At 32.5% G+C, this 9,375-nt stretch overlaps 1 long non-coding RNA gene across 1 annotated transcript; it reads right to left on the bottom strand.

Moving 5' to 3' along the window:
* Positions 1-4,610: 4,610 nt before the first annotated feature.
* On the bottom strand, positions 4,611-5,639 carry LOC129896613 (uncharacterized). The gene is made up of 3 exons (XR_008768003.1): positions 5,564-5,639; positions 5,364-5,426; positions 4,611-5,286 (listed from the first exon to the last, which is right to left on the bottom strand). It is a non-coding gene; the product is annotated as an uncharacterized LOC129896613 (long non-coding RNA).
* Positions 5,640-9,375: the final 3,736 nt, after the last annotated feature.

Here is a 9,375-nt window from a genome sequence, read left to right as displayed (position 1 = left end):
TGTACAATTGTATTTTTGCACCAATAGTAAATATTTTTTCTGGCTATTCAACAATTTAGCACACTTTTAAGTTTTCTAATATTTATGTATCATATTTTGATTTATCAAACTTGAATGCTTCCGATACATCTACTTCATATATCAAATTGTAATGTATCAATATTTAATGATTCTGATACATCTACATTTATGTATCAGAATCATATGCATCAATCTTTTACAACTTCTGATATATATTGTTTATGTATCAGATTGTAATGTATCAATATTTAATGATTCTGATATATCTACATTTATTATCAGAATCACATGCATCAATCTTTACAGTTTCTGATACATATTATTTATGTATCAGATTGTAATGTATCAAGATTTAATAATCTTGATATATCTACATTTATGTATTAAAATCTCATGCATCAATCTTTACAGCTTCTGATACATATTGTTTATGTATCAGATTGCAATTGATTGATATTTAATGATTCTGATACATCTACATTTATATATCAGAATCTCATGCATCAATCTTTACTCTTGATACATCTACAATCTATATCAATACAACATGTTATGTATCAACCATAATCCACTTGAAAACTAATACAACAATCTTTAAAGTATCAACCTTAATACGTCGAATGTTTATGTATCCGTTATTCTTATATATCAGATTCGAAATTACTATCAATACCAAGTAACTTACAATGACTATAATTACCAACTATCCATGTATCAATTATTGATATTCAATTACTATTTTGGTTAATTGATATATGTATCAAAAACAACTCATAATGTAAAAAACAACTATGTAGATGTAAGTACATGATCCAAATAGAATGTATCCTGGCATAACAAAATATCATTTTTCTTTGGAAATAAAATTACAACTCTTTCTGATGTGGCCTTCATGGCCACAACGACTACAAGAATTTGTGCTCGTTCTTATCTTCTCACTAGAGTACTTTTTCTTTTCTTTCTTTGGTCTTCCTGCATCCTTTTGTATCTTGGTGGCAAGACGAATTCTTTCAAAATTTCTTTCAGAACAGACCAATCTTTCTTATCTAGCATTGGAACCATTGGAAATTCATAAGTATTTGCCAACGCCTCTGGTTTGTAGTAATCAGAATAGTATGGGTGCATGCCTGTAATGTTCTTGCTCTTCAACACTACAATTGCGTGTGGACATGGTATCTCGTCTAGTTGAAACCTGCCACAATTGCATGTTTTTCTTTCAAGATACACAATGTATCTTATACCTGACTTATAAACAGAATAAAGATATTTGATGAAGCAACAACCTGCAGTAAATAATTATCACAGCTTTGTATCAACAATGATGTATCAAATACAGGAATGATGTATCAGAACTGATATATCAGGTAATACTGATAACAGGAAATACAGAACTGATGTATCCTATAGCTATGTATCAAGCAACTATGTATCAAGTAGATAACTACTTAAAAAAAATAACATGAGTGTACCTTCATTCTCGAACACTTCATTGTGTTTGATATTAGGATATCTTCGAATTTCCTACCCAAAGTATGTTTTGTATAAGTTGCTATTTCCCTATTTTTGCAGTTCCAAGCACCAAACACACCCTTTTTTGTTAGAACTTATGCTCTGTTTTTGAGTTTTCTTTCATAGTCAGATTTGTTTCTTTTTTTAAAGAAATTTTTGCCTTAATTAGCATGGTAATTGATTGAAACAATCAATCATAGCTTGAATTACGTTACTACCCATAAATAATCCAACAACATTGATTGTTTTACACCCCAAAACTGATGTATCAGCACAACAAATAATGTATCAGAATTTTTTTTAAAAAGGGGAAATCGCGTAATTTCATAAAAATGAGGGATACATCGTAATTGAGCCTTTTCAGTATGTGATTTAGGTAAAGTTTACTAATTCTAATTCATTAATTGGGCCTATAGCCCTTTATGTTTAAAAGACATCTCATTAATTGGGCTTATAGCCCTTTATGTTTAAAAAACATCTTTTAGAAGGCCCAATAGAAATAATTTCGGTATTCGGGAAATACCGAATATCGAAATCAAAACCAAAATATCAAAATATTAAATTTTGGTATCGAATACTGAACCGAAGTACCAAATACCGAAATACCGAAATAGCCGTTCAGTTGATTGTTAACATAAAATTACTCTCATCTTATCTCAAATATCCTCATTTCTAATCATATCCGTTCAGTTGATTGTTAACATAAAATTTGTACTATATTTATATCATTCGATATATTAAGTCTTTCACTTAAGATTTATTTATTTGTGGTTGTCTCAAACTCTTGGCTATTCTACAATATGTCTGTGTTTGTTTTTTAGCAAAATATAATTTGTCAACTCATGTTCATGGTTTATTTGGTTTGTCACTTTGTTTCAGATCTTCAATGATAGTGTTAAATCTTCACGGGTAAACCGATAACGGAATCGATAAAAATCAATAATCAATAAAGTTTCTATAACGATTTAGCATGTCTACAAATTGATAATCGATAAGTCAAACTGATAAACTTCAAAACCAAATCAAACCAATCAATACGCAATCCTGATCGGATCCTTCAATCTCATCCATTTTCCAATAAACCCTTGGCAGAAAAATATCATATAAGTATATATATTAGGCAACGTGCAAATTCTAAGAAGGTAAAACTAAGTTATGAATCTCCTCCATTTCAAAACAATAATATGTAAAAAGGCTTGTGTATATTCATGTTCCTAATGATTGGAAGTTGAATTCGAACTTTTAGATTACGAATTTGATATGTAAGAGTACATGTGCTAATATTATATGTAAAAATAGCGTTCATAGGTCTACTCCTCTTTGTGGAGTGCTAAAGTCAACAATCAACATAGTTACATAGACAGGACATTAAATTAGAAAAAACACTGTTTGTAATTAGTCTTGAAGACTTGATCACTAAAATCGAGACAACAATAACATATTGAGTGTAGTCTCACAAGTTGAAATTTAGAAGGGTAGGAGTGTACGCAAATCTTATCCGTATCTTAAAAATAGGGAGACTATTACCAATAGACCATCGGCTCAAGACAAAAATATACAAAGCAATCCCAAAAAAAATAACGAAAGTACACGAAACATGTAACAACAGATAGTAACAACACTACATATATTAATTAATCATAAACTCTAATTGGCTGCTAGAGAATACTTTGCTCATATGTTAATGGTTGCTTTGAGAATTTTTCTTCAGGAGATTGATATGCAATCAATTTAGTATCAGGACTCCAAACAGCTCGCAAATTCTCGTCTTTCTTCTGAATCGAATCCGAGCTTCTCCTGTACTTGCCCAATCTCACTCTATGCTGCACCCAATTCAAAACCCAAAAGAAATGTGAGAAATTAATCAACACCCAGTTCAAAGCAACATAAAAATGTGAAGAATTCCCATCAACCAAAGCGAAATTCTCCAACAAAAAAAATTGATCAAAGTCTTGACCTGTGAGGAGGACCATGGTTCAAGATGAGTAGGGAAAACCACAAGCAATAAACGATTGATGACTTTAAGGTACAAAATTTGCTGCGAAGAAGGGCATAGCCCTGATTCCATAGGAATTGCAGCAAGTGCAGCCTTCCTATGGAACAAGAAGAAAAGTGCTAGGGAAACTAAGCAGATTCAAGACATGGCAGATTCAACAAAATCTTTAAACTCATTATTAGCCTGTGCTGATCAAGAGCTAGAAAGTCTTCCTCAACAATCTCTCGACAAATCTATCAAGACACATTACGGCCAGAGACCTGATCTCAAGACTAATTACTACTATATCTTTTCATAATTTGTACTTTGTTTCCCAACTCTATCTGTTTGGTAACTAAATGAAATTCTCTTGCAGGAATATTGCTAGAAGTTAAAGGATCAAGTGTTGGAGTACTTGCCTCTGGACCGAAGACCTTGAGGCATGACGTTGCAGCCATTTGCTCATCTGGGTTGGTTGAAAATCTGCAGTTCGAGTCCATCAGCTTCACCTGGTGATTTACTCGCCCTTTCAACTCTAAGCTAGCTTAAAAGGACTCTATAAGAATGCATCAGTATCTGTGTAGATATTATGCCCTGTAATATGTTCCAGTCTTCTGGTTGGATCAATATGTGTGTTTAAAATAGGTATTGTGAGTATGGTTGCCCATGATAACATTACTTTTTGTTGAATATAATATGTAAGGTATTGTAAGTAGTCTTTGGAAGAGGAAATAAGGTTCATGGGATTTGAATGAAACCTGTATTTGTTTCAGAAATTAGACTAAACTATGACCACCTCATTCCCAACTTATTATTGACATATAAAAACTTCCAAGTTTCTATAACTTTAACTAAGACCAAGGTCTGAAACTTTCCAGATCCCTAGTTTTATCTTTCATCAACAAATTCCAATTCCTACTCCTACAACAGCATTTTGCTACGCCTGAGGAAAGGTGGGGTGGAGGATGAGAGCTATCATCCTTCTGTCGCAACCAATAATACCTACATAAAATTGTGAACAGGCAAAGCTTAACATATCTTTTAAAAATGACTGCACCAAAGAGATAACAATGACCCCTATAAATTACATTGGGGTCAAGTGAGATTCAAAGAATTCTGAAGCATAAGTTTTCAGCTTTAAGCTTTATTTGTCCCATGAAACGAAGTGCACGAGATCTTCTTGATACTCTTTATCTTTCAGAAGATCACAATCTTACATACAAGAGTCGCCCTTTTCATTACAATCACCCACACCCTCAATGAAAACAATAAAATCTGGTAATAACTGTAAATAAAAAAATAAGGGAACAACAATGCACAAAATCATCTCTATTCTCTATTTATCAGAAGATCAGATCTTTCATACAAGAGGTGGCCCTTTTCATTATGATCACCCACACCCTTAAGGACAATGCTAAAATTTGATACAAAGGACTATGGAAACCAAAGAACTAAGAGCAATGATAAGCCTATCTACAAAATAAATTTCTGCAGGACACAGATCTGGTCAGAAGAACAAGAACCGAAAATCTCATCTCGGGCGTTTTACAGAGCCACTCAACTACCTTCTCAATAGAGAAGTAGACGTTTATGCTGCTTTCAAGTTGGTGCGGTTAAATCTTGAAGTAGAAGATCTCACCGGAAGCTCTTTTAACCATTTCAAGCTGTCCAAGGACTCTTTACATCCATATAGATCATGTCTCTTCTGAATTTGAAGTGGATGAAAGCTTTTCATCCAAACTTTCAAGCAAGTCATGGTATTCGACAAATGACGGATGGGTCTGAAGATGCACATAGAAACCACAGTGAGATGCACAAATAAAGTCAGTGTAACCAAGAAATGATGTATCAAATTTACCTTTAAAGTAATGCTATATGCTTTCCACAAGCGCAAATCATGCTGAAATAAATCAAATAAGACCTGAGCAAAAATAAGCAGATTTTGACGTTCTCCCAAACAGGAACACAAGCAGTAAAACTAATGGCAAACCATTTTTCATGTAGTTAAGGCAACCTATCAATAACATCCTACATTCAGTTAAAGGAAGTTAGTCAAACCTCAGACCGCCTCAAAAGTGTGGCCAGTACTACAATCCACTCTTTGAACTTCACAGAGCACATATGAGACAAAAGGATGGAGTGTGTTCTTTGGAGATGGAACAAAAGGTACCGTGGTAGGAGTTGACTAGATTTGAAATCTGAATCAAAGGCCTTGGAAGAAGATTATGTGGATGGGCTAAAGCCTAATCTACTGAGCATCTCTCAGCTGTGCGGCAAAGGCAATAAGGTATCTTATACTTCTGTAGGTTATAAGGTTAAAAAGCTAGACACAAAGGAGATCATTCTAACAGTTAAAAGATACAAAAATGTCTATAAGGCTGACATCGTAGGAATGCCAGGCTCAAAATTAAAATATCTCAATGTAATTGCTAATGACCCCTTACTTTGGCACAAAAGACTTGGACATGCCAGCCTAAACCAATTAAACAAGCTAGCATCAAAGGACATGATTATAGGCTTGCCAAAAACTAAGTACAAAAATAATTAAATTTGTGGTGTGTGCTTAAAGGGGAAGCAAGTGAAATCATTCTTCAAGCCAAAGAATCAGGTAAGCACAGCCAAATGTCTCGAACTAATTCATATGAGCTGTGTGGACCAATGAGGGTAAAAAGAAGAGGAGGAAAAATATATGTTTTGTCATTGTTGATGATTTTTTCAAATTCACTTGGACACTGTTTTGACTTCTAAAAAAGATTCCTTTGATGTCTTTTCTATTTTCATCAAGAAACTGGAAAAGAAAATTAAAACCTCCTTGATTTTCATAAGGTCTGACCATGAAACAAAATTTGAAAATGCAATTTTTTTTGAATTTTGTTCAACAAATTGTATAGACCACAGTTTCTCTACTCCTAGAACACCACAACAAAATGAAGTAGTTGAAAGTAAAAATACGACTTTAGAAGATATGACTAAAATAATGATGATTGCAGGTAATCTTACATAAAATCTTTGGACTGAGGCCATAATTAAGCACTGCTTGTTACATTGTGAATAGATGCATGACTCATTTTCTCTTAAGGAAGATTCCCTATGAATTACTCAAAGAAAGAAAATCCAAGATCTCTCATTTTAAAACTTTTGGCTGCAAATGTTTTATTCATAATAATAACAAAGATAATTTTGGTAAATTTGATGCAAGAAGTGATGGGGGAATCTTCCTAGGGTGTTCTTCACATAGTAAAGCATATAGGATTTTAAACAAAAGAACAAATTGTGTTAACAAAGTGTACATGTTGTTTGTGATGAGAATGATACTATTGTTGAGACTAACATGCAGGATTATAGTAAAGACGTGGAGTACACCCAGAAACAGATTGGGCTACCTGATCCAGTTGTTGAGCAACAGCGAGTACACTAACATGGGGAATAACAAATAAAAAAATTGCCCCTGTTCCTGAACAAATTGCTGTTGATGGTGCAGGAACTTTTCAAGAGTTGGCTATGAAGAGCAACAAGTGGTATTAGATTCAACATCATGAGTTCAATTTCAAGAGCAACATGCTGCATGAGGCAGGTGTTAAGAGGGGATTGTAGGGTAACACCAACATCCTGCCTATGGCAAGATCCACAAGGGGGCTGAGGTGATCGGAGTCAAAGTTATGATCGAACATGACATTTGCGTGGTGAACATTTGATATCAACTATAGCTTTTTGCATAATGATAAACGCTTGATTTTAACAAGGATTCTCTTTGATATCATATTTAAGGGTGTATAGCTAACCGATGAGTTCTCTTTGGACCGCCGAAGAGAGTAACATATCATACATAAGACAAAAACCTTCCTATTAATATGAGCTCTTGGTATCACTAATTTCACTTGCCTTTATCATATGCTTCTTTTGTGTAGTTTTTGATCACTTACAATACACAAATTCAACGAATAATGGGATTGAGAGTAAGCGCTAACGAAGAGTTTTATTTATATATTTATTCAATGAAAAATGCGAGTTTGTTTTGTCCACTTTCTTCCTTCTGACAGTGCATACCGAAGTGATTTGAAACTGACCATTTGTCAATCTTGTTTTTGTACAACTTTTTCTCTCAATTTTTCCTTGATGTTGAGGCTTATTACCTCATTAGAGCACAACGTGTGAAGTGTAAATTAGATATACGTTATAGATTGGAATTTTATTATGGAAAAAATTGGTATTTATTGGATGGAGGGTTGGGGGCAATAGTTAAAGCTATTCAAAATAATAATTTTCACACATTATGAGTCCGTTTGGATGGGCTTAAAAAAGTAATTTTTATGTATGAAGTGCTTTTAGAACTTTGAAGTGCTGAAAGTTACAACAACAACAACAACCCAGTGAAATCCCACAACATGGGGTCTGGGGAGGGTAGAATGTACGCAGACCTTACTCCTACCAAGGTAGGACGGCTGTTTCCTGGAGACCCTCGGCTCAGTAAAAGCATAAATGCATAAAAATGTTAGATAAGAATAGAAAATTAAAAGCTTTATGAGAAAAACAACAAACAAACAACGAATAGATAACAAAGAAATACAAATAAATAAATACAAATAACAAATAACGATTACAACAACGAAGTGCTGAAAGTTATTTTTATAAATAAGCAGTTGAGTGTTTGGATAAAAGTGCTTATGATGTGAATTTTAGGGTTAAAAGAATAAAAAAAAAGTAGTTTGAGAATTTAGTTAAAATATAAGGGATATAAAAATAATTTTCATGGTCAAAGAAAATGACTTTAAGCACTTTGGAAAAAAAGAAGTTAGGAATCCTAACTTTTCATTTTTGACTGACTTTAAGAACTTTATGGCTTAAAGTCAGCATTAAGCAAACACGTCCAAAAACTAAAAAGGAGCTTTGAGTTGGTTTTGACCAACTTAAAGCCCATCCAAACAGGCTCTATATCAATGTGTTTGGTTTAATAAACATTCTTGTAAGGTTAGATCAAATAGACGAATAAAAATTATAGTGGAGTGGTAAATACTTTTTTATTTTTAATTAAAAGTCTAGAATTTAAGTTTTTGATATAAAGTTACCTTTATTAGGGAATACATAAATCCAAATTTAATCGGACTAATACAAATATCAAACATCAAATAAAAAAAATATTAGATTAAAATAAATAAAAGATAGACACTGAATACAAATTTATTTTGCTACTATAACCAAAGTTTCTTTTTTAAAACTAATTCACCAAAGAATGCTTGAGTAATAAATTTATTTTAAAAAATACGCTCTCTCCATCCTATCTTATATAATTTAGGGAAAATGCTCAAATATGTCATCGAACTTTGAGCAAAGACTTATTTATGTCCATCCGTTAAAAAAATGTTTTTTTTTATGTCATTTTCGTTTGAGAAAAGGCTCATCCATGCCATTATTTATTTACTGAAATGACATAGATGAATCAAACTTTTAACAAATGACATAGATGAGTCTTTTTTCATAGTTCAATGGTCTATTTGAACCTTTTCCATTTTAAATAATAATTTAGTTAATGACGTGACCGAATCATAATTGACTACATTTACAAAATTGTTTTGGAAAATGAAAAATATTTTTAGTTTACAAATAATAACATGGATGACCTTTTCTCAAACAGAAATGACATAAATAAGCCAAACTATTAATGGATGACATAAATGAGCGTTTTCTCAAAAGTTCAATGGCATATTTGAGCCTTTTCCCCATAATATAATTCAGATTTCAAAAGTTAAATATAAAATTCTTTAATTATAATTTTTTTTATATATTTTTAAATCTTAATAATTCTTGTGAGTGATAGTATTTTTTTTTTAATGATTGATAGTATTTCTTATGTAGTTTTTTTTGGATATATA

This window comes from Solanum dulcamara, chromosome 7, assembly GCF_947179165.1.
Source record: "Solanum dulcamara chromosome 7, daSolDulc1.2, whole genome shotgun sequence".
Classification (NCBI taxonomy): Eukaryota; Viridiplantae; Streptophyta; class Magnoliopsida; order Solanales; family Solanaceae; genus Solanum; species Solanum dulcamara.
This window is presented reverse-complemented; position numbering and strand designations above follow the sequence as displayed.